This window comes from Eupeodes corollae, chromosome 1 (genome assembly GCF_945859685.1).
Source record: "Eupeodes corollae chromosome 1, idEupCoro1.1, whole genome shotgun sequence".
Classification (NCBI taxonomy): Eukaryota; Metazoa; Arthropoda; class Insecta; order Diptera; family Syrphidae; genus Eupeodes; species Eupeodes corollae.
In genome coordinates, this window is record NC_079147.1 from 179103372 (window position 1) to 179127186 (window position 23815).

The 23815-nt window shown below is 33.9% G+C and overlaps 1 protein-coding gene across 4 annotated transcripts in view; it reads left to right on the forward strand.

The window, feature by feature from the left end:
- The window catches only part of LOC129953933 (AF4/FMR2 family member lilli), a 190832-nt gene that overhangs the window by 145932 nt on the left and 21085 nt on the right, over nucleotides 1-23815 (forward strand). The window contains exon 3 of one of the 4 annotated variants that reach the window (XM_056067478.1): nucleotides 20564-21252. The exons of the other annotated variants lie outside the window; for them this stretch is intronic. The gene's annotated coding sequence lies outside the window, so the exon portion shown is untranslated. The remainder of the gene's footprint in view (nucleotides 1-20563; nucleotides 21253-23815) is intronic. 4 annotated transcript variants of the gene reach the window in all.

A 23815-nucleotide genomic window follows, 5' to 3' on the forward strand; every position in this document is an offset into this window, starting at 1 on the left:
ATTTGGCTTTACGTTTCTTTTAATCGGTAACCTTCGTCGTCGTGGCCATTTTCCTTCTAACCGGAACGGGTGAACAAAAGAACAACATGGATGTAAGTTCCTTTAGAACTAATTAATAATGGGGTTGCGTTCCATTTGTACCACCCAGAGAATATTATGGGTTAGGCACATTATTTTAAGCTGGCAGCGCAAGCGTGCGTAATTAGTTCAATTTATATTTATTATATAACACTGTGGTATTTTTGGTCAGTAGGTAGGTAAGAAGGTTTCGAAGTTAAGTATTTTAGAAGATTTCATTTATAGGTGAGTGATTAAAGGTAAGTATTTGGGGTATTTTGGTGGTGTTTTTAGGTACAGCTGTAAGTAAGTATAAGTACCTATTTTAGTTTTAGTTTGGTTTAAACAATTTTATATTTTTATGTAATCTATAAGCATGCAAAAGGCACTTATTTAAAGATCGTTTCCTACACAACATATCCTTTTTGTAATAGACATCCTATAGAAAAAAGGATATGAAAACAAAATTTGTGTTTGGTGTATGATGATCCTTTTAAAAGGTGTCTCATGTTCAGCTGATTAAGCCGGGCAATGAATAAAAATTCCACGCAATAGAATGAAAACAAATTATTTTTTTAGATCTTTCGAATGAACTACTGTTTTGTGACCTTTTTCGTCAATTACCTCATACAGGTTGTTTCCTATAACTTTACGAACCGTGACTTTAATGAATTTTGGGCATAATTTCGCGTTAAGATGCTTAGCTGCGTCACTTAAAACAAAATTACGCCTGTATAACTTATCCCCTATTTGGTATGATACTATTCTACTCCTCAAATTATACCTTTTTTGGTAAGATTCGTGAGCTCGTTCTAGGGCTGACTTCAAGTAATTGTGTAGCATATTCATTTTGGCTGCCCTAGGTAGCCAATCTAATTCGGAGTGATTCAATCCGTTTAAACCACGTAAAAGCTTGTAGTCCGTACCATGCTCTATGATACGCTGTCCGAATAAGGCTTCGAAAGGCGACATACCGATTGCGGAATGTACTGTAGAACGAAGTGCGCTCCCAATAGAAGGTAAGAGTACGTCCCAATTGGATTGTTTAGGGTCAATATAAGCTCGTATTGCGGCAAGGATTGAACGATTTACTCGTTCGCTCGCATTTGCTTGGGGCGAATACACTGCCGTTCTGTAATGAGTTATACCGAAATTTTTGATCATTTTGGAAAATTCATGACCTATGAATTGAGTACCATTATCAGAAAGTATACTTTCTGGTACGCCAAACATTAAAAAGATATCCTGCTCTAGGAATTTTATAACTGATTGAGCTGTTGCCTTTCTGATAGGTTTTATTAGTACGAATTTTGTTAATTGATCTAATGCGATAACGATTTGAGTATTCCCATTTTTAGATCTTGGGTAAGGGCCAAGAAAATCCACATATAAGTGCTGAAATGGCCTGTCTACTGAGAAAGATTTCCCCATTTCTGCTCTTAATGTGTTATTTGGTGCTTTTGTCATCTTACAGACTTCGCAATTTTCAAGATAGGTTTTGACATGAGATGCCATATTTGGCCAGAAAAATTGTTGTCGTAGTTTATACAAGGTTTTACTAATTCCACCGTGTGATGCTCTTGGCGGACAATGAGCCAATGCAATCAATCGATTTGTCAATGCTGCTGGAATCCACAGTTTCCAACTTAAATCGTCTTCTAACGGATTTCCTCTACAATGTCTGACTTTTTTATAGATAAAACCATCAGAAACTTGAAGGTCTGGGAGCTGTTCTTTATTTTTGTTGACGTGTTCGGCAATTTGAAGATATTCTTCTGACTGAAAACTCGAATCCTGTAAATCTACATGCAGAACTTCTGTGGGATCCGTTGACATCGTCTCCGGTGGACATACACTTGAATGTAGTGTCTCTACCTCATAGACTCGAGATAGAGCATCGGGTACTACATTTAAGGTACCCTTCCGGTGTTCGATCCCAAAATCGAATCCCTGGAGTTTGAGACTCCAACGCGCTAATCTGCCTGTTGGATCTCGAAGACTCATTAACCATTTCAGGCTAGAGTGATCAGTTATTACTTTAAATCTATACCCTTCAACATATGGTCGAAATTTTTGGATACCTCTAACAGCTGCCAAACATTCCCTTTCTGTTACTGAATAATTACGCTGAGCTTTATTTAGCTTTTGCGAGAAATAATAAATGGGTCTTTCAGTTCCACTTGCATCTTTTTGGCATAAAACACAGCCAATGCCAGTTGCTGACGCATCGCAAAGTATTATAAATTCTTTCGAGAAGTCAGGGTTAATAAGAACAAGTTCAGAAGTTAAAGCTGTCTTAATCGCTTCAAAAGCTACCTCAGCATCCTTTCCGAATATAAACTTTTTATTTTTCTTTAGAGTGTCTGTCATAGAAGCGGCTAGCGTTGAAAAGTTACCGACAAATCTACGGTACCAACCTGCCATTCCAAGAAATCTTCGGACTTGTTTTGGTGTTTTTGGTACCGGAAAGTCAAGAATAGCGGAAATTTTTGCCGGATCCGGTTTCAAACAACCCTGTCCTACTATATATCCGAGATACTGAAGTTCTTTGAAACAAAATTTCGACTTTTCGACGTTTATCGTCAAGCCTGCATCTAGTAACTTTTTTGCTATAATAGCTAAAATTCGCATGTGTTCTTCGAATGTTTTTGATATAACGAGCAAGTCGTCTAAGTAAACGAATACTTGGTCTCGCAATTCGGAAGGCACAACTATATTCATCAAATATGTAAGGCTTTGTGCTGCATTGGAAAGACCAAAGGGCATCACCTTAAATTGATAAAGCGGTCTCCCCGGTACTGTGAATGCTGTCTTTTCCCTTGAACTTTTTTCTAAGGGTATCTGCCAATACGCGTCTTTCAGATCCACACTCGAAATAAAGTGTGTCTCTGAAAGTCGAGCTAGCAGTCCCTCTATATGTGCGATTGGGCTCGCATTTTTCTTCGTAACTTGGTTCACTTTACGAAAGTCTAGGCAAAGTCGGTTTTTTCCAGGTTTACGTACTAAAACGACAGGAGAACTCCATGCACTAGAGCTTTCTTCAATGACCCCTAAAGCAAGCATACGGTCCAATTCTTCGTATATTAGAGCTTGTATCGCTGGTGAAATGGGATAATGTCTTTGTTTTATTGGTACCGCGTCCCCTGTGTCAATAAAATGTTCTATCAAATGAGTCTTCCCCAAGCCTTTCGTAGCAAATGAAGGAAAAAGTTTAATGGTAGAATTTAATATTTCACGTTCTTGATCTTTGAGATCACACTCACTGCTTATTTTCTTCTCTGTACATTGGCTGATCGCTATTTCTGAAATGATTTGAGGGGCTACTTTGAAAAGTTTCCAAAAATCTACACCTAGATATAATTGTTGCGTCAAGGATGGTACGACAAACAAATCCATGATTTCGGCTTTACCTTTATAATGGACTTCCGCCGTTACCATACCCACAATGTCTTGTTTTTGACCATCGGCAGTAGATAAAGATGAAGAGAATCTCTTAAACCGTATGTTATTTTCTTTCAAAATTTCCATAGCACCCGCACCAAGACAACTCAAACTTGCTCCTGAATCTAACAATCCGAGGAGTTTTTTACCCAAAATTTCGATTGTTACATATGGACGAGGATCATCTGCTGAGCAATTCAGAACCGTGGTTGCAACTGATTTGTACAATTGTTTCTTCTTCTTCATTTTTTCTCTTAGTTTCAGAACCTTTTTAGAAGCTGTGGGAAATGTTATTATCCTTTTCCGAGCCTCATAATACTCTTTTACCCTCTGATGTAATGATTTAATCGGCCTATCATTTTTTGTTACTGTTTGGTTATTTCGGGATTCTACCCTTCGTTTTGTCTCTTCAGGTGAAATTTGTAATAAAGTTATCTTTTCCGTTTTTTCTAGTTTTCCGGGTTCTCTCCCCTCGAACATTTCCCCCCGGTCAAGGAATTGCTCGGTTTTCGGTTTCCCGAACATTTATCGCAATTAGGAGTTATTACATCCTCTCGACCACACCTAAAGCAAAATAAATTCCGTTTAGGATTGTCACATTCTCGGAATGAATGACCATCTACTTTGCAATTCCAACATTTAAGTATATTGGCTTCCCTATGGTAGGCCTCAACTTTCGCTGGAATGACATAGTCAGAGTCTTCTAAAACATTATCTAACTCACTAACGTGACGCCGAAATGATTGGCTGGAGTTGTTAGTAGGATACTTATTTTTACCCTGGTCACACGCGTTCAGAAACTTTTCAATGGTGCGACACACATAGACCATCTCTGGCAAACTATGAGTACTGAAAGTTATCAACAACTCACCCATTCTACGTCGTACGTTCTGTTTTATAAGTTCTATCATTTCTTTCACAGGCTTAGGTGAACGTAACCTTGAATTCATTTGGTTAAGATCGTCATAAAAATCATCGAAACTTTCGTTTGGCAGATGTTTTCGATCTGCCATTTTTCGAGCTAATTCCGAATCAGTCTCTAGACTCCTATATTGCTCGATAAGAGCTAGACGTAAGGCTGGCCAGGAAGTATTTGGATTGTTCTTAAGGAACATCCAATACCATGTTTCCGCTCGACCACTTACAAAGTGATGAAAATTATAAACCACTTCCATCCACGTTGCATGGTGACTGTCCTTTATCCTTTCGAGACGAAATAAAAATTGATCAATAGACATGTTCTTTGAGTCGAATTTTATTCCCCATTTATGATAATGTGGAAAGCGTAACGTTGAAGGCGATGGAGATGGAACAGGAGCTACATTAGGTTGATTCGAATTTGATGGTGAAACATTTATGTTCAAGTTGCTCAATTGAGCTAAAAAGTTATCAACGTTCGAACCACGAGCCATGTTTACCGGGAGAACATTTTGTCTCTCTGTTGGATAAACGTTCGAAGTCTGAACATTGTCATTAATACGCTGAGAATATTCAGCTTGTCGTTCTATAGGGATATTTTCGTCACTAAAATTACGAGCATTTTGCGTGTTTGGATGGGGTGCAGGAGTAACATTGGCAAGGGTTTCCCTTACAATGGCTCTAACCTGGCTTACTAATTCAGTATGACTTCGCTCCAACTCTTGCCGTATAAACTGTTGGTCTTCGGTCCTTTTCAATCCCACAGTTGCCGTGACTACTTCTTGAATGTATGTTTCAAAATGTTCGGCATCTTTTGACGTATTGCCATCCCTAATAGTGCAACTATTCCTTCGATTAATAACTGGTTGATCCATGGACCCATTTTGACTAATAGCCGTTCGTATGCCTGGTCCTGTAGCCAAAGGTTCATCATCGACTATTGATTGGTCAACTATACTATCATCCCTAGGGGGTGTTCCGTTTCTACTACTACTTTTCTTATTTTTGCTACGTCCTCTTCCTACCATCGTGTCAAGTCACTAATCTGGTATTTACTAATTTAAGGATGAAAACTGTTAATATATCTACTATTCGTCAATTTGTTTAGCTTATGTGTTTTTTCTTCCCTGTCAAACTAAACGAGAATGATAAAAAAAACCGAAAAACACCTACTCCAAGCTACTACTGAAAATTGAAATTTTATTTTTCTTAAACTAAAATAAAAGAATTATGAATTTAATAAAAAACTATACAAGTAATGTACTAATAGATTAACTTTAAATATGTTTCTGGGAAGTGGATGTGAGAGTTGAAGAGATTTTATAAACAAAAACTATTCGATAAAAAAAATTAAAAAGTCATCGTCATATTTTTTTAAACTCTAAGCATTTCATCGAACCAAAACTTCATTAATAAAAAAAACATATTCCTCTAAACGATACAACAATCATAACTTAAGAGACTTTACTCAAGTTACTGGAAATCCTTTAAATGTTTCGGTATGTTTTATTTTAATAAGTTCAGGCAATTGCTACTATAATGTTGAACACCACGTTATTAGTTTAGAAAGTACATCGATTATTAAGGTAATGTTTCTTCATACACGAAAGTTTCAAGTCTTCGCTACAGTCGTAGATCAGGATAGCTACTTGTCCTTTTTTCTACCGGACAAAGATCTTGTTTTCGAAAAAAAACTACCAATGAATCTATTCAAATTTTTTCTTTTTTCTTATTGCCTTCAGCTACCTCAAAAAAAATTAAGTTTTAAAGTACGGACAATGATAAAAAAAAGTTAAATATGTGTTGTCAGTAATAGCGTTAACTAATGCAACTAACAGGAGTTGATAAGCACAACCCTACTCCTCGGACATCTGTGAACGCATATTACTATCAGGTGTTCATTAGACACAAATATTAGATACATTTTTCCCTCTAACTAATGTTTACATATTTCAAAAGATATCTAATGAAAAGATATGTAGGTGATGTGGATAAAAAAAAATGTTTTTTTGTTCCTTTACAAATCGGTCATTAAAATTCGGGCCCCACGTTGGGCGCCATCTGTAACATTATTTAATTATTGGTTTGAGGTGTGCATATCTAGAAATATATTTTTACACATCAATGGTCCAGAGTTACAAGATAAAATCCAGATGACAAAAAAAAACTTTCGCCTCCTCTATTTTAACCAAAAAAAATCAAACCAAAGGTGTTACGGATTAAAACTGAGTACATCTCCTGATTCTTCTTGTTCCTCTGCTTGACCTAGTACACTATATTTCACATTTTCTTGGACTAACATTTACAGACCTATTAGTCCCTCTAGACAAGTGTGACTAGGGTGGTTCTACCTCGTACGTAACTTCCATGGTCTGCTTGTTTGCTGTGCTTAGCTCGTCGATGGGGGGGGATCTTGTTACAAGAGTGAGAACCGTGTTACTTTATTCAGACCATAGTCTTAGATTTTATTTGACTAAAAAAAAATTCAAAGCGACCCGAATTATAACAAACCGACTGTTTCTTTTATTGACCACTGTCATGCTAGAGGTGAGGGACATAGATGATCGTGCCCTCGGAGCTATTCTTAACCCACCCTTAAAGCATTCAAAAAAAATATGTCTATAAACATAAGTATAAACATCTAATTTCGAACTCTTCCAATGCCATTACTAACGCTCCATGCTATCATAACGGCCCTAATCGAGAAGGGGTAAGTCAAAGACTCACCCTAATTGCCCTTTCCTATCGAAACATTCTATTTTTGTTTACACCTACATTTATCTTCACACCCACCTCCCAAATTTTCCTTTTAATGATCACTTAAAAACTCCATAGCTTCTTATAGTATTCACGGGAATTCCCGACAACCAACAACAAAAATAAGCCAATAATTATACACGAGTATGATTACTATCGGTTATTTCCGAAATTTACAAAATTAGCTTTTATTATTATTCAAATATCTTAGATTTAAGTTCTTACACGAAATTCTTTCCTTACTTTCATTTCTATTTACCGTCAAAAATGTCTATCTTCTGGATCAAATCTTTCCCGATATAACTTCAAAGTACTTAAATTAAAGTTAATTTTCAAATAAAGTATAAAGATACTTCGTTGCAACGTATATTGTGCAATTACGTACATGTATGTATATATATACTTTTAATAAGAAACATACAAATTAAAAAATATAAAATTCACTTACCAGCGACTCTCCAATGTTGTGCACAGCATTTCTGGTCAATCGTTGGTTATGCTATTTGTGAATGAAATTAATTTAACTTTACTTCTTTTATATAAAGGGAACGATCTTCACTGTTTTCTTTCAAAAGAAATTATTTTTTTTTTATCGATAACGGGTAAGTAAAAATGGCACATATGAAATTTTTATAAAAATATATTCCCACTCTCTTATCCCTACATTTCGTAAATTGTGTAATTTCTGTTTTTTTGTTTGTTTATCATTAATTCTAATTAATTAATATTATTTACGCTTTTTTTTAACAATAAGGTATGTACTTATATTAGTAGTTAAGTATTTTTATCATCGCGAACACCAACACAGTTTTTATAGATTTAAGATAGATCTTAAGGGTATATTTTTTTTTTCAGCTTCGCACCCCTATAATTTCCATTGGTACGAACTCACTTTTCTTTTTCCTTTTTTTGTTCTGTTTCTTTCGACTTTAATTCTATCGATCTTTTTTTTGCTTTTTACTTTTATATATATATATCTAAATATGTTTCTTTTCTTCTTTTTTTTTACTTTAAATGTTTAAGTGAGATGCACTACACCAACGTCTATCTCCCCACATATCTCTACTTCTTATCTTTAATTTTACCGATCTAATCTTAAAGCGCTGAATTAAATTTTGAGTATTTTTTTATCTTTTAATTCTTCTCTTGCCCCTTCTTTGATTGGAATATGTTGGCCTGTCGCTTCCAGTAAAAATGTCCTGGCAATAACCGCTAGTGTTTGATAGGTGGCGCAGCCAATATTCGCGAATCCCCCTATGAATTTAATTGGTTTTTTTTTTATATAAAAGAATCCCTAATAAAACAATATTTCTTATATTAATTTCTTACCCTATGGGGGGATGCCACTCAATTAGGAATAAACCTTTTCTGATTGGATTACGAAGTGTCGACGATCGAGAAATTTCCCTATCTCCGCGCAGCGTGTCGCAGTCTTGCAGCTTACTTTTTTTTGGATTCTCTTTTTTTTTATTTAATCACTACTCGAATCTTTAATTAATAGAATACGGGCTATGGCCTTATTATCTATTAAACGTCCCAGGCCAAGCTGTAAATTTGTTTTCTTGGAAACTTACTCGACTGAAGAGGAGAACTACCCATCCGTTTGGTTCGGACAACTTGTAAAAAAGAATTTGGCTTTACGTTTCTTTTAATCGGTAACCTTCGTCGTCGTGGCCATTTTCCTTCTAACCGGAACGGGTGAACAAAAGAACAACATGGATGTAAGTTCCTTTAGAACTAATTAATAATGGGGTTGCGTTCCATTTGTACCACCCAGAGAATATTATGGGTTAGGCACATTATTTTAAGCTGGCAGCGCAAGCGTGCGTAATTAGTTCAATTTATATTTATTATATAACACTGTGGTATTTTTGGTCAGTAGGTAGGTAAGAAGGTTTCGAAGTTAAGTATTTTAGAAGATTTCATTTATAGGTGAGTGATTAAAGGTAAGTATTTGGGGTATTTTGGTGGTGTTTTTAGGTACAGCTGTAAGTAAGTATAAGTACCTATTTTAGTTTTAGTTTGGTTTAAACAATTTTATATTTTTATGTAATCTATAAGCATGCAAAAGGCACTTATTTAAAGATCGTTTCCTACATGTGATACCACATGAATCTTGAGGCTTCCTCCTAAGCTCAATGGAACCAGCTTGAGTCCCTTACGTAACGTGAGAGGCTGATTATACCGATATGATTTAGATCGCTAATGAAGAGATGCCCTGCTCTAGCTCGAAAACGCAAGAATTACCTAGTAGAATTCTTCTTTAGCGATCTAAAGAAGATGAACAACCGTTTCTTCCTCTTCCATACAGCTTCTGCAAAAGTCAAAAGTGACACCTATTATCGAGCTTATATGCGATCTGCTTAGAGAGAGCAAGCACCTTGAACGTTTTAAATCCAGTGTTGGCCAGATGTTTTTTGTGACTTGACACGTGGTGATGTTGTTCCACCTGGTGCCTGCCCTCCTTACAGAGTCTTGCATTAGCAGCAGTTTACAAGTAGCGATTGGTATGCCAGTACTTGCCAAACGTGGTAGCATGGGCTGTACTGTACCGTTCCTGGCGAGTTCATCTGCCTTACAGTTATCTGGAATGTCTCTATGGCTCGGCCCAGCAAAGGTGAATATTAAACTGTTGCGCCATCTCCATTATAAATGATCGACAGTTATGGACTGTTATAGAGTTTGTAGAGACAGAGTCCAGAGATTTGATAGCGGCCTGGCTATCAGAGAAAATACGGATATCAGATGTTGATATCACGTTTTCTTTGAGCCAAGACAAGACTTCTTTCATCGCCAAAAGTTTCGCCTGGAACACGCTACAATGATTGAGAAGGCGGAATGAGGGACTTAATTTCAATCGTTCAGAGTACACACCTTCATCAACCCCTTCTTTTGTTTTTGACCCATCTGTATAAAAATGGATTGACTCATCCTCCAAAAATGTCCTATCCTCCCAAAAAGATTTGTGAGGTATAGAAATCTGGAAATTTCTGTCGAATTGCAGTTGGGGGATGGTGTAGTCTGTGTGCTTTGGAATCGATTCTAAGTACCTTAGAATTACGGAGTGGCCAATGTTGTTGTTAGTCCACTGTGACGAAGCATTGAGGCGAATAGCAGAGCTTGCAGCTATTTGTTTGCTAAATATGTCAAGAGGTGTAAGGTAGAGCAAGGTGTCCAGTGCCGCAGACGGGGTCGTGCGAAGCGATCCGCTTATACATAGGCAGGCTGAACGTTGGACTTTATTTAACTTTTCCCTGTTTATACCTTTCTCTAAAGCAGTCCACCATACTGCCACATCGTACGTTAAAATCGGTCTGATTACCGATGTGTATAGCCAATGCGTGATTCTGGGTTGTAAACCCCATTTATTACCAATAGCTTTTTTGCAAGAAAAGAGACTACAGGAGCTTTTTTGACTCTTTCCTGTACGTTGCGTTTCCAATTTAGTATTTTGTCTAAGACAAGACCCAGGTATTTAGCCTCGTCTGAGATTTTAAATGGATTTAGGGAGGGTTGATAAATGGAATTTTGTATCTCCTCGAAAATAAGACCAAACTAATTGATATGTCAAAACTTCCAGTATTATACAGTATTATGAAATACAGCATTTTGAGACAGTATTTGTATTTGGAAATACAGAATATTAACCATACAGTATCGTACAGAATTTTGAACATTCAATATTTTAAAGTACAGCATTTCGGCCCGCTCCCGTTAAAACCACGTCTTAAATATATTGGACTTGTGCTTTGGGTCATTGTCCTGCTGAAAGACAACTGATCCTCAGCTTGTGGCAGCATTATATTTTGCAAAATGTGACGGTACTTAAAATGATTCATTGCAACATCTATTTGTTGAATCGGTTCCCGTTCATGCCCTGAAAAACATACCCACACCATTACCTTACCGTGTTTTATAGGAGCTTTGTTGTAACGTGGATTAAGTGCCTCTTTGGCTGGTCTGCGAACACGACGAAAACCCTAGAAATTGAATTTGGACTCGTCCAAAAAGAGTTATTTCTTCTTTTTTCTAACTAAAATGTTTTTGGTGGAAATAAGAGGCTTTTTTGCAGCTTTGAAAGATTTTAGTCGCCACCATTGTTCTCGTGCTCGTACATTCAGCTCAAGTTGGGTTCGTACTTCTGTTGATGATATAAAGGGGCTTTATTTAATTGATTTTATTTTAGCAGAAACCTTCCGTTTTGTTGTTTTTCCTTGGTCTGCCACCTTGATGAATCTTTTGGAATGACTTTTTGGATTTGTTGATTTTTTTAATCACTGATCTTGGAATGGAATATTTTTCCGTTATTTTAATTTGACTCATTCCACTCTTATATTGTTTTATATTTTTTTTGTTTTTTATTTGTTTAGAGTACTTGTTTCCGGCCATTTTACAAAAGTTAGCTAAGAACACTGATGAGCTTGCCCGCGCACTGACTGCACTCGTTTGCCATCACCTTTAATATGAGCAAAAGATTTTGCAGCTAACGGACTTACTTTTCTCTATTTATAAGAAAAAGAGAGATAGCAATACAAATTTGCTTTTGTTTGACCAATGAAAAATCGCGTTAACTGCCCTACTTATGTCATATTTAAATGGACCGTTATAAAAATTATATTCTCTTGTGGTCTGCTTATAGAAGTAAATGCATAATGTAATTAAATTTAAGAAATAATTGAACATGATTTGTTTGACTTATTAATTTTTGAATGACATAAAGATGGAAGTATTTTTAGTTGTTTTTTTTTTGGCCAACACTGTACCTATCTATAAACCTATCTAGTGATGATACTAAACAACAAAAAAGAAGAAGATAAAGATGCGGGGGTATTATATGAAATGTATAAGTCGTTTTCAAAGTGAGGACAAGATGAGAATGATGTAATCTCTCAAATTCACTTTCCCTGTTTTTTTGTGCATTGTTTAATTTTTTATTTTGTCTTGTTTTCACTTTGTTTTTTGTCTAATGCCTTGTCTTGTTTTTATATCCATGTTTGTATCTATACAAAATGTTTAATAGTGAAAGAGTTTCAAAGATGCAATATACAGTTAAACACCACAATCGGTATAAGTTGGTTTTCGTGAACTTATACAACCTACCTACAGTATCAGTACAGAAGTTACAAATATAATAGGAGTTTCTATATGTATGTTTCTCTTTAGCTTTTATTGTTATGTTCTCTATATGACGTTGTTTAATGTTGTTTTGTTTTTGAGAGGAACGAGATAGGTTGTACCTATGATGTTTAGCCAAAAAGCTTTTAGCTAACTATATAAATAAAGTAGATACAGAAGATGTTTGAACCCAAAAATTGAGGGTACATATTACTCGTGTAATTGTCATTGAAATTGCTAAACTGAAAGATACGATAGATGTCGTATTTCTATCGCAAAGGTTTAACTTGGATGTCATCGTCATCGTTCTTACATTCAGATCAAACGCTAAAGGATAGGTGAAGGAAAATGTTAATCTTTGTTTTCTAGACAAAATTTACCTCGGACACAGAAGGACACTACTGGTTATTTGTTACTATAGTTATAAACACATATGTATGTTGGTAGGTAGGTCCTGGAAATGTATGTAGGTCAGTTTTTTCTATGTGTGCTTCAGAAAGGAGTTCCTAAGTATCTGAAATTGGCATGTGATTGAAATTTGGAAAGATATTTAATTTGTATGCATGTAGGTATATGCTTTTCGGTCTTTTTAAAAGTCGATAAAACAGTGTTGTTAGGTACCTACTTAACCTCTCTACTTTTGGCCTACCGAATCAATATTGATTTGATTTTTATGTAGAAAGTTAAAAATAGAAAATCGAATTTTATGGAGATGATGATACCTAGGTATGAATACTTGAGTGTTTCTCTAATTTGTTTACACTTATTCACATAATTAAATTGTGTACAACTCTGGTGAAGCACAGATAGTTTCACAAATCTAACTCCCAGTTGAAGACCGTTTTTAATTTGGAATTTTGTGTTAGAAACTTCATTGTCACTTTTGTAACAACAACCTTTCTACCTTTAAGCATATAATGAAGAAAATGGTTTGCTTCCGCCAAGCCTTCTCAGTTTTAGATAAAGACTGTCTAATCATCCGGTGTCCCAATTCTTTTCTAAATCAACCAGAACAGCACCTGTACTGTTGATTGATTCCATTCTATGAACTGTGACCTGAACCGCCTAGAACCCGAATTGTTTATATGGAATTACTTTGCTATCCACAGGCCACTTAGTCAAATTCCTATTGATGATCTCCTCGAAAACTTTTCTGATGCTCGGAAGAAAATTTATCGACCAAAGATTTGATGAAGAGGAAGAGGATGAACCACAGCGGTCATCCATGCACTGGATAGTATGCTTTATTCCGTGCATTTTTGAAGAGTGTGGTATAAATGACAAATGCCTCCATCGGTAAATGTTTAAGTACAACGTTGGATATATTTTCTAAACCTCCTAACGTGTTATTCTTTATTGAGTAAAATACTTGCTGTAACTCGAACTTTGTCATTAACATGGTACTTGTGCTAAGAAATCATCACTGAACCGAATGAAAACGAGGTTGTTAGATCGCCATGGTGTCATTTCATTTCGAAGGTAAAAGTGATGAAGTAAGGCTCTGTTTTCTAGGTCGTAGTTGGGGCGAATGCTTACATTTACCTTGAACACTTACTGGAAAGCAACTCTCACTGGCTCCATTTCTTACGTTGGATATTGCATTATGTAAAAGTAATCGTATTTGCGCTGTCATAAGTACGTCTCAATTCTCTTCATTTCTTTGGAGTTTGTCTCAAACGGAAGGGCATTTCTATTTTTTTAGACGTCCATTTAGTCCCATTCTTTGACATTGGGTATTGTCTGTTTCATTGCATCGTTCGTTTTACTGTTTTGTCCATTGATTACCCATTTTGTCTGTTACTGTCAGTCCGGTATCGCAAAACAAAAGATCCAGAAAGAGGCCGCCTTCTTTACCTTCTACCTTTGGGACTACTGCATTGATTCCCCAACCTTCATGTTTTGCGTTTGAATCACCATAATAAAAGAAATAGATTTTTTCCAAGCTCAGTTTTAGTTGCCTTAAAGGATCTCGAGTTCTGAAACAAAATAAGTAACCCGCGAAGCTTCAGCTCCATAAGCCGCTTTCATATGCATCCCCTTTCCTTGAGTCAGAGAGATGAATGCAAAGCAAACTTCTAATGTCTTCATCGTATAAAGAGAGCGACACTGTCCCCTTTGTCCCCTAGAGTCTTACAATATTGGAATTTGTATGGGCCAATTTATGTTTGTGGTTAAGCTTGGTTTCGCTAGACAATTACACATAAGGACTGAAGTCTTTCTAATAAATGAAGTTACATTCACAGCTAGGACCTTGGTGCGTTCATTATGGACTAAATTGAGCTATGCAAGGCAATAAAGAGTAGGTACTGTTGATACTTGAACAACAATGTTGCAGTTTCAGGCATTTAGTGCCTCAAGCCCGTAGTCTTTGGGCAGCCTTCAGTTGGGCTTGTCTGGTTTTCCCATTCCCTGAAAACATTAGGGTGTAGAAATATTTAAGGTCTATGAACTTTTGTATGGGAACCTGTCCAACTGTTCGATGTGGGCATTAACACAGCCCCATTTCCGTTAAATCGCATGCTTTAGGCGATTGAGCTTGTCTGGTTTTCCCATTCCTGAAAACATTTGGGTGTAGAAATATTTAGGGTCTATGAACTTTTGTATGGGAACCTGTCCAACTGTTCGATGTGGGCATTAACACAGCCCCATTTCCGTTAAATCGCATGCTTTAGGCGATTGCTCCATTTCGCATCATCTTTGAAGAAGGTTCAACCATAATGCGTACCAAACAGTGACTTTTTCTGGTAGCTCTTGCAATGGCTACTCTTCACTCCAAATACGACAGTTTTCCTTCTATTCAACCCGAAGTGAGCCTTGTTGTAGAACACAATTTTTTGATGAATTAAATCTGATAAATTTAGTTCCAGAAATAAAATAAGACTGAAAATGGTTTAACTTAAATTCATTTAATGATTTATATCTTAATTTGAGCTGGATGCGATCAACGCTGAAGGCGGAATAGAAGTGAAAATCAATCTACAAAAAGGCGGCGAAAAGGATTTATATTTATTTGACAGCTACACTGAAGTTGTCATCGTTTGACAGCAGCAACAGAGTAGCCAGAATATATCAGAATCTTTAGCCAACTTTTCAAAAGCCCATTCACCAAATGTTCGGTGTGGTGTTAGGTATTTCAGCTTCAATTTTTGCACTAGCTGTATTTTGATAGGCTTCACACCTTCACAAAAATTTTTCACGTTGTGGAGTAATAGATTTTCAATTCGGCGGGCGCTGCTGTTCGCAGCAATTCGATAATCGATAATCACAATGTCCAACAATAGAAGTTTGATATGAAATTAAGTCATAACGCCTCGGATAGTGCAAACTCTTTGAAACCAGTGTTGCCAAAAAGAATATATTAAAAATTTAATTTGATCCTCTTACTCTATCGTTCCATTGAATTGAAGTAAAGCTACATTCAATATCATAGCGGTGGCCTTTTTCTCAAAAATTAAAAATGCATAGAATAATTTACTTGATTTGATTTTCATACAGATTTAAGTTTATAATTCTTTCTAGAAGCCGTGGAAAGATTCAAAAAAGTCAATATCAGACATCCTTTGCAAAATTAAGTAAAAATAAAAGGTTGTAGGACCTTAGAACAGGTGGATTTAAATTTGATAAGAAAAAGCTATTAAAGCAGTGTAATCTTGAAAGTAATAGCATCTACCCTTGGGGACAAAAGTCCTTTGAGTTCGCCATTTCAAGTGCAAAAAAAGGTAACAATGAATTATATGTATGTACACACATAATTTGTTGTATAACATTTAACATTTACATGATTGTTTCTTTCTACTTATTTGGTAGGTTAGGTTTGTAAAGGGTGTTTTTTTTGACGTTTGGTTTTCAGGAAAAAATAAAACTCAACAAATTCAATATTATGACCAAGTATTAAGTTTTACTATAAAGGTTAGGGTGTGCCATTATGTTTGAAAAATACATAAATTCGTGTCGAGTGGCACAATGTTTGACTAATTTTTGCAGCAATTGGGGCCGTATGTCAAAAACAATGCACTAAATATTCTTTTTTTTAAGGCGTCATTCATATCAGTCCTATCTACGTAGACAAGAGACTTCACAAAATCCCACAAGATAGTCCAATAAATCAAGTGACAGCTGTCAAAAAGACCAACTCTGACAAAAGTATCGCCAGACTGAAAACAGCACATCTACAAAGAAAAACCCGTTATATAAACATACATACATATTTACTCAGAAATATGAGGTTCGAGATAACCTTGTACAATTTAAATGATTTTATTTTTAATATGATTTTTGTCTTTAAAAACCAGGAAAGAAAAAAAAGACAATGACAAAGTATTTATTTTATTGTATAGCATATGTACTTCTTTTAAGTTGGAGTTTTTCAAAAAAGGTCAAAGCTTAGGGCCATTTTTGCAATATAAACGAATTAACCCCAAAATATTTAGGTATTGATTTCCTTGGCTTGTTGATTATCTTGAAAATTATCGTTAAAAATGGTGTTTTAAAATCGATATGGAAAATATTTTGTCAAAAGGATTTTTAAGTCATCGTATTTCATAAATGTCTATATAATATTTCCGAACAGTTTAGTTCAGCAATAATGGCCTTCGACTTTCAATCAAGCGTCCCAGTATCTCTGGTTTTGAAGTTCAGTTTACCAAAACAAAATGGCAACAAATATATAATAATAATATGCTGTTATTTTCGTTTCTACAAAACAATAACTGTTTTACCGACGGGAAATTCATTTTTAATGTCGATAGTTCTGTAAAATGCATTTCTTTGTCGTTTTTGTCAACAAGGTAGTGTAAATGTTGCAAAAAAAACATACTTTTCTAAGGTTTTTTATAGCTTTAAGTCCGAATCCGAATTCAAAATTAATCGATCATGTCAGGTTTTAAAAATATAACCTTTTATAATTAAAAAAAACTTACATAAGGCTTTTTGCTGCTATGTAAAGTTATGAGGTCCTTTTTTCCCAATGAAATTCGTGATGATTTTCTAAATCTACATTCCCTTATTTCAAAATTCTGTTTGAAAATTTTAAGTATCTTAATTATTATTAAAAATAAAAGGAAATCTTCATTAATATTATAGACCTTAAAAGAACGCTAAAGCATTCATACTTAAACGTTTCTTAACATAAAAACGAAAAACGTTCTTATTACGAATTCGTAGTTAGGTCTTAACTCAGAACTAAAAATTAAAAATTAAAAATTAAGACGACCCGATTATTCAAAAACATAAAGAAATTACATTCAAGGTTTTTCAAATAGAGTCAAATGAAGATCCATAAATCATCTCATAACCAGTGAGAAATTCCTAATATATTTCTAGAAGATAAAGATTTTCAAAATTATTTTAAAATGTATGGTTAAGGGATATTTTGTGTTGTGTTTAGTCTGGAAGAAAATTTTAAAGGATTCAGGAAATCTTGATCCTTTAAAAGAGTATTTTTGTCTGTACCGTAGGAAAAAACGTAATACAAAAATGGTAGTTATTAATTTTAAAATGTATTTTTAAATATGGATATAATAACACCTCAATCAGAGTTCAATTGGCGACTAGTTAACAATTAACAAAGCTTTACTATCAGCCTGAATCTCCTTCATACTTGTTTTATTGACAAATTTAGTAGTAAAGGCATGTTCCCGAGTCTTGTCAAATCTTGGAAATCGTCTTATTTCTCTTTTCTACAGAAATACATGGTGTGATTTCATATACATATATCTATGGTACAACAAATTAAGAATAACTTCCAAAAGCACTTGATATTTCAAGGCTCTAAACATTTCCTGTGTTTCCATCTCAATAATTTTTGTTTGATGGGTTGCTTTTGCACCTTTACAAAAAGTTGAGCTAATGCGTTCGAAATGAAAAATGATCAATATAATCCATATGTGAGCAACTAATTTGACATTATAAATGGTTTATAGGTTATTTGCTTTCTGTTTAATGTTTGTTCCACAATATAGAAAAAACATTAACCAACTCTGAAGATGACTTTCCAAAAAAAAAACATTATTTGTTAGCATAAATTTTAACCATTAATAAAAATCTTTAAAAAATCAAATTGAAAAGATTCATTGAGAAGCGTACCCGTACATGTTGTACACGTATTACCCTCCCCCTCTTGTATACATTGTATATATACAGGAGTACAAGAAAAGCTCCACCAAGCAAAATTCAAAGGGAAAAGTCAATAAAAAGCAAAAAAAAAACAACCCACTTCACCCTTTCGAGGAAGTTAAACACGCTATAAACATTCCCTTAGAATATTTTTTTGTCTGGCCCTCCGATAGCTACCTAGCTAACTATCTACTCGAGGGTATATACTCACATACCTACCTTTATTATTTTTATTATATTTTATTTTACGTCTAGATAATGAATCAATCTACTAGTACATTGGTTTAGAACAGTAGGTAAGGTATACCTTTAATCATATTTAAAAGTTAATACATTATCCGTGTTTTTATGGCCGGTTCTTAATCATTTCATTATACGAGTAGGCAGGTAGGTACCTGCGTCGATATGTCGGTATTGGCGTTTGGTGATGTGGGAAATACCCTAAAAATGTATTTATTTTTGATACATCTTAAATAATAAAACCTATTTTTAAAAACATCAAAGTTGGTTACTTTCTTTTATTAGTTTAAAATAAATCTTAAGTATAAGATATGTTTGTGTGTTAATTTTTGTATTGCATTTATTTTTATCCGTTGCCAAAAAATGTCAGCCCCCAGAGACCAAGCAAATAATTTATAGAAACTCTACACAGTCTACATACAAAAAATATTCTTACACACAAAGGCATTTAATAAATTACGAACACAAAATAAAAACATAGCAAGAGGGTAAAAACGGATGACTTGGAAATGAATTGTCCTTTGTTTTTTCTAAAACCTACATACATATGTATGTATGTATGTATGTATCAAGCTACACATATATAGGGATTTTTTGTAATTTTTATTAGCTTTTCATTTCCTGTGGACGAGACATAATGTCTTGAATTTCACATTTTTCCGTTTTTTTTTTTGTTTAACCCCCAACAGTGTTCCCCATTTTTTGTCTTTCATTTCTTTAGTTTGGGTACATTTTTCAACAAAATAAGACACACAAAAAAGAAGAAGAAAACAACATACTTTAAGTAAACATACAGTCAAAGCTTATGGCTAGAACCAAAAACAAAAAAATAAAAATAAAATAAAGCAAACAATTGATTAAGTTTAAGAAAAAACAACCTTTTGCATCTTAAACCAATCCTTATAAATATATCTCTACACAAAACTATATTTCAATTCCGCCATAACCCTTCCCATCTAGCCTTCCTAACCACTCTTATCTCCCCTCTGTACTTACTCGTAACTCCTGTTCTCGCTCTAATTGACCGAAAAGACTTCCGACTTTTTTCATTCTGTTTCTTCTTTTTTTGCCTCCTCCTCTATAAGTCGCTTGGAATTTTTCTATCATTCTCCTTGTAAAACTCTGTGCAGCATCTCTTATTCTTTTTTCTGCACTTTGAAGTTTTTAGAATTTGTTTGTGGGTTTTTCATTCGGAACCGCCACCGTTGCCACCGCGCTCCGCCGCCATCGTGCCGGCCACGCCACTTCTACTGTTCCAATCCAAGTTCCACCAACGAACGTTCGTTGGTTCGTGGGAATCAAGACGCGCGTCCTTGGAATTTGATTACAAACGAATAACGGAAGAAAGAACGTAAAGTTTACACACAGTTTGGAAGTTTGTTTGACTGTTTTTTTTCCTTCTACTTCTTCTTTTTTTCCGATTTGCTTTGACTCTTTTTTTAAACTATTTCTTCTTATTTTTGAATTCCTGCAACAAGAGGTTGGTATTGACGTTGTTGCTGCTACTTGCTACTACTGCAACTGCCACTGCTGCCTTTCGTTTGGTTATCTAATCGTTTCTCTCTTTACTGGTACAATCTCCACCACCCCCTTCAACAACAACCCCCCCTTAACCCTCCAAAAAAAGCCATAAACTACCAAAGGATTTCAGTTTGTTTGTGTATATGAATGTGTGCAAACAAAATTCATTTTAGTTTTATTTTTCGAATCCTGTAAATAGAAAAACTTTTATTTAATTAAAAAGGAATGAAAAATCTCCAAGAGTGGATGTATCTTTATATATTTTTTATATCTCTATGTTTTATACTTTGCTATCATTTTTTTATTTTTCTTATTTTTTTTTTCTTTATACTCGTATGTGTGGATAGAAAAAAACAAAAAAACTTATCTCTATTTTGTGTATTTCTTATTTTAATTGCAGGTACTACAAACTTTAATTTTTGAAATATATCTAATTAATTGCAAGTAAGAGAAAACAAGAAAAAACAAAACGAGAAAACAATGAAACAAATAAATAATAATAATTATCAAATAAAAAATAAACAATACTGGCCCAAGAGTGCAACCTTATGGCACACCACTTGAACACTTGTTGTTTCAAATTTGACGTTTCTATGTGAATTCGGCGAGGACCTAAACCTCAACAAACCAACACCCACTATTATTTTTCTTATTATTTGTTGGGTGTAGGTTGGTGCGCGTTTTTTAAATAATTAAAGAAACAAACAATGATTTCTTGCATAATACTCTGACCAAACTTGTATCAAGCTACAACAAACAAATGGAAGTTTTTTGTATGTCTTTAATTTCATCTTGAAATTCCTAAACACAAGAAGCAAACATTAAAAAGGACATTTTTGCCAAAACTTTAAGATTGACTGTTGTGTGTGTAATGACTGTGTGACTTTTGATGACGATATTATACTACTTCTTCATGCAGCTTTGGATCTCCACAATTTATATATATTTTTTGTGTTTCACACGCATAAATGCACACCGCACACATCAGGTACCTACCTCTATATAGAGTACACTAAGTACATTGAGTACTGAGTACTAGTAGGTTGATATAGAATAACAGCAATAATAATAATCAACAACAACAGACAAGTAAGTAAAAACACAGTTTGTTGGGTTGGATTGTGTTTTGTTGTGTCGTCCTTGTCCTTGTTTTGTGCGATGTTTTTTTTTAAATGTACATACGTAACATAAAATGCATAAAAATACAAAAATATCTGTTTTGTTTTTTTACTATATAAATATATGTTCTCTTTTCTCACTCTTTGTCTTCTTATATACTCGATTTGTGTGTTTCTATATACTTATGTATATATTTATCTGTTTCTTGTTATTCATTTATGCATAATCACCTCTCGTCCTGTTTCGTCATTCATATTTGTTTCTTTTGTTACATTTTTTTTATTATAATTTGTATAATATATGTATGTAAGTTTTGTTTTATATTTTTACATCGCAGACCTTATGACCTATTGACCTTATTTTGACATCATTCATATTTCATATCTTCATAGAGATACATATTACATTGACGCCAATGTTTATTTTCCATTTGGTCGTAATGTGCATACTGTTGGTTTTACGTTGGGCGCCATTTTTTTGTTTTTACAATTCTTCTTCATATAGGTAAAGCGATAAAGAATGAAAAGGGTTATTGAAATATTTAAGAAGAATTGGGGCTAAGTTCAAGTTCACTAATGATTTAAATATGAATATGATTGCTAAAAAATGATAATTTTTTTTTTGTTTGAAAACAAGCTTCAATCTTTGAACCTTGAACAAATTCAATTCCTTTAGATCAGGTGAAAGTTTTACAAATCTGTATTTCAAAGTCTTACATGATTCCAAATGCTGGAAAATTCTTAGATAGATTATTTTTAATCCAAAAAATTAGAAAAGGACTCAACATAGTTATTTTCAAAAAAAGGATAATCATGCCTTTCCATTGTATTAGCTTGTTTTTCCCCGTGTACCTAAATCTATATTAACATCATAAAAAAGTAATTAGTATATTCTGCTTTGTTCATGTAGGTATGAAAGAGACGACAAATGATAAGAAAGAGACAGAAATGCAAAGTAGCTAATAGGTCATCAGAACAATTATTATCATTTTCAACTGATATGAAAATTTATTTCTATTTTAATTTTGACTTGAACAGAAGTGTAAGTGAAGTTAATCTAATAGGCTTCTAACGTATCATTGAAAATAATAACAAGTTTAATAAAAAAGGAGTGCAAAAGTTTGATGAAATATAAGTAAAACGGCAACAAACAAAATATTTTGAGGTATGTTAAGCTTTGATTTTTTTATTTTTGTGTCTTAAATTCGAAAAGTTTTTAAAAAATGTACTTGGTACATAATTGTGTTCAACTTCGTTAATTTAAATGATACTGATATCAAAACTCTCATATTTTTTTAAATAAATATTGATAAATTGTTATTAATAACCAAGAATTTGAATTCCTGACTCTAAAATCAGGGAATAATTTGTTTAAGTCAAAATATTAAACCATGTCTTTTTTGTTTTATTTTATTTAAAAGAAATTATGGTTTGACATTTTTGTTAAAATTCAGCAGAATATTGTAGGATTTGAAGAAATTTTCTCTGGTATTTCGATAAAAGCAACTTCTGGTAAATTTGACTTAATTTTTAATATAAAAAATATTTTCTTTTCGTTACAAACGAAACTTCATCTTTTTGAACTTAATCTAACAGAACTTGACGAAATAATCCACAGTTCGATTTTCGATTCAACATTACTGGAGAAACACACGTATCTTTTAATTCAAAACCATAAAATAGGTTTGTTCAACTAGAAAAATGTCAGACTTCAGAGTAGTGTAGTGCAGTGCAGTTTCATGAAAACTGTCAAAACAAATTCAATCAAAAACGTCATACGTCAAATGTTAAAAATACGTCAAATGTTAAGAAGAAGAAATTAAATTTGGTGAGAGTAAGATTTAAAAGAAAAATTAAAAATAGAACTTTAGAAGAACTAATAAATAATTGGATAAATATTTCTTTTTTAACCATCTATTTTTTTAATTTGGTGTTTGGAGATCAATGAGATTCCCCTTTACTAAAAGTTTGCTCTAATCTATTTTTAAGTAATATAATTTAAATCAAAAGCACCAAAAATTAATCATCTTCATTGTTTAACAAAATTAAAATGATGACATCAGCTGATTTTCACAGTTTTTCTCCAACCTTCACCAACTCCAAAGGTAGTGTAAAATATTCAAAACTCTAGTATACTAGTTCAGCTAAATGAACGCTAATCAGTGTAAGCCAGAATACATATTCTTAATGAGCATTAAAAAGTGGCCCATAGTAGTCCAGTATTCTATTGAATATTTTCTGTCAAACTGTGTTCTTGACCCAGACTTATAAAGGGTTAAAATCAATGCACAACCTGATGTTAACAGGTTCTGTTATTTTAAATTATTTAATTATTCCTTTTTCAACCAAACAATTTAATAACAATTTCAAATTTTTGACAATTAAGAAAATCTAATGTCATTGCTTTGCTTCCGTAACAGCGTAGAATGATGTTTGTAACGCCTTAAACTATTATACAATGTCTAATGATTGCATACAAGATTATTTTAATTCGTCTTTTATGGGAAAATATTTAAATTAATTTGTGAATTTAA